Source organism: Mus caroli, unplaced genomic scaffold (genome assembly GCF_978045245.1).
Source record: "Mus caroli unplaced genomic scaffold, Mus_caroli_1 scaffold_2, whole genome shotgun sequence".
NCBI lineage: Eukaryota > Metazoa > Chordata > Mammalia > Rodentia > Muridae > Mus > Mus caroli.
This window is the reverse complement of record NW_028227257.1, coordinates 11,334,706-11,337,731: the sequence shown is the minus strand read 5'-3', so window position 1 is coordinate 11,337,731 and position 3,026 is coordinate 11,334,706. Positions and strand designations below refer to the sequence as shown.

The 3,026-nt window shown below is 49.0% G+C and overlaps 1 long non-coding RNA gene across 1 annotated transcript; it reads left to right on the top strand.

Moving 5' to 3' along the window:
* Window positions 1-943: 943 nt before the first annotated feature.
* LOC147005725 (uncharacterized) lies at window positions 944-2,882 on the top strand. Its single transcript, XR_015045700.1, has 3 exons — window positions 944-993; window positions 2,476-2,733; window positions 2,820-2,882. It is a non-coding gene; the product is annotated as an uncharacterized LOC147005725 (long non-coding RNA).
* The last annotated feature ends 144 nt before the right edge of the window (window positions 2,883-3,026 follow it).

The following is a 3,026-nucleotide window of genomic DNA, read 5'->3' as shown; positions in this document are numbered from 1 at the left end:
CGGCCGGAGGGGGAGGGGGCCAAGATGGCGGCGGGCGGGGGGCGGGCGCTCAGCTCATGGGTCCCGGCGGCGGCGGGTAGACCGGGCGGGTGGCGGCGGCGGCGGCGGCGGGCGGGGGAGGGGGCTGGTCCCGCGTCTCCCCTCAGCAGACAATACAAGCGCCTCAGAGCAAGTCCCCGAACCTGCCCTAGCCAAAATGGCGGCCGAGAAAGAGCGGAAGTGACGTAAGCGACTCATTAGCATAAGAGGACTCATTGTCCAGCTGGGGGGGCGGGGGCCAAGGACCCCCTACCCGGCGACCCCCCCCAAGGGAGAGCTCTTCGGTCCTCGGCTGCGGCGACACCCACTCTCCTTATGGCAGGGTGGCCCCAGCCCCCCCAGCCTCTCCTGGGTGAGATTATATAATCCCCACTGAGGGGAGCTCTCGCGAGAACGTGGAGGCTTTGCCATTGCCCCACTAGGAGGCGCCGTGGATAATGGCCGCACTGCGCTCCTGGGTGCCTTCCTCTGGCCGCAGCGCCGCCGGCGGAGGCAGAAGTAGCGGGCCGCAGCACGCCTCGACAGTCAGTCAGGTGGCTGCACTGGGGATCCCTGCGCGGGCCCATCTGGGCCTGAACTACATCTGGCAGGAGGGCGCCTGGGGCTGCCCAAGCCCCACGTGCTCAGGGCCAGCTCTCCCAAGCTGGAGGCAAAGCCAAGGGTTGAGCCTGCTGCCTCCTGCCTTTAATGAGGTGTGATGCCCTCGTGTTCCTCCCATTTCTTGAGATGACACAGCTCTGAGGCCATGTCAGCTCTTCTAGTGAACTGGTATGGGATAGTCAGGGACTCAGCTTTTCACTTCTGCTGTTCCTTGGACTCAAGTCATTCCTTCAAGTCATCAGATGGCCACGTATCCTTGACTCAAGAAAAAAAGAAGTGGGATTTGTAGAGTTGAGGCCATTGGATTGTCAATGGCTAAGGATGAAAAAGGTCTGGCACTCACCCACAATTCTGGTATGTGACAGCACCCGCACTGTGGGCTTTGTAACTTTGGATCAGCCCCAACCAACATACCATGTCAACATCAACACCCTCGGTCCACTTTTAAGGAATAGTAGTTACCCTAGCGTGTATAAGGATGGCTAAAAGCTCTACAAAGTAGCAAGTGCAGTTGTGAAGGATTGGCCACCCTCCCACAACATGAGGTCTCTACAAAGTTGCAAATTTTGAAACAATCAGACTATATACACACAGCTCAGTGTCTAAGGGTTTGGTTGGGAAGTTGATCAAACTTCCACCTAACATTTATTTTTTGCAATTATTAGAACATATATTTAAACCCCTAATCAATAGCTCAACAATGTAAAACAAGGAATAGAAACTGTTTAAAAGGAGGTGGGGCTGAAGCTAAGGCCTTTCATCAAGGAGTAGAGATGGGGAAGTACACAATGCAGAAGACAGGCAGGCTGTGTGAATTCATCTCTACCGTTCTCCTCAGACACTGGGTTTCATGCAGTGATAACACAGGTATGAAGAACATCTGCATTGCAGCAGTGCTTCACTTTGTAGCATAAAAGGTGCTGGATTCTGATGGAGAACTTTTCCAGGCCAGCCTGGTCTACAAAGTGAGTTCCAGGACAGCCAGGGCTATACAGAGAAACCCTGTCTTGAAAAACAAAACAAACAAACAAAAAAAATTGGGCACCATTCTTCTGTAAATGGATTCTGAATGCTGGTGTTTACTGCTCAATCGCACCCTGTGAGATGGCAGTAGTGACAGAGTGGTTCTACACAGGCTAAGTGCTGAAAGATGAAAAAGACGAAAGTTCTCTGCCCCAGTGAGGCGTGAGGCAGCGATGCTGTATCTACAGTGACTCCTGCTGAGGTCGCTGCTCAACTTCTGTTCCGTGTACTTGACACTGAAAACTTAATGCCTTGTTTCAAGAGAGATTTCTCAGCACTCAAAAAACAATTTGATAACATTATATATAGTCCTATGACTTTGGCTTAAAACAAAATTTAATTGAACACTAATAAATATTCTAGTTATTAAGGATGAACAAGTCACTTCCCCATGGATGTGCGACAAGTTTTGGCAAAGGGGAACACAACAACAGTTGTTCTTATTGGAATATGCACTGTGGGCCCAGCTATGTGACTACCTGGCAAGGCTTTCATGCTCAAAGCAAAGTGAAGGTGTATCTCACATTCATTCTTGTTACAATCAGCTAGAAAGATGGAAGTGAACATTTAAGACTTTCAATTTCTTTAGCAGCCCAAGTAAGGTGGGAAACAAGTATACAGGTTGGGGTGTATGATGATGCACACCACAGTCCTCACACTTGAGAGAGGAAGGAAACAGGACCAGTAATTCAAGACTAGCTTTGACTACAGTAAGCTGGAAGTCAGCTTGGGCTAGGACACCCAGACTCTGTTCACTAAATGTGATTATGCAGTAACTTAGAGACAGATGTCTGTTCTTTTTTTCTTGCAAAGGACATGCAACTAGATGTCATGTATTCACTCAAAACCTAAAACATGCACTTTGGAGACAGAGGCAGATGGATCTCTGAGTTTGGTCTACAAAGCCAGTTCTAGAACATCCAGAGAGACCCTGAAACATACTACATGATCTGAAAGCTATGCTACAGACAGAAGTTCACTGACTGATAAATATCTTCCCTGACTGCATGGAGCAACTTAGCCTTCATTTTAACAATAGAACATTTTTCTGGATGAAGAAAAATAGTACAGGTATTTTTCTGTTGTGGTGTCAAGTTTGTTGAGGTATTGAAATAATGTACAAATATTTTGAGATAAAAAACTTCTCTTTCCAATAGGAGTTATTGCTCAAGAAGACAGAGCCAAGAACACAGTTAATGTGACCCAGTGCTTCACTGCTTCCCACCCCACACTGTACTCAGCACAGGTCTGCTCTGATGGACCAGGCTATGCTCAGCCTGCACGCAGGGAGCACTGCTTCATCTCCGCTCAGACCTCGGAGATGGACTTCAGGTCAGAGCCTTTACTTCTTTTCTACTCCCCAC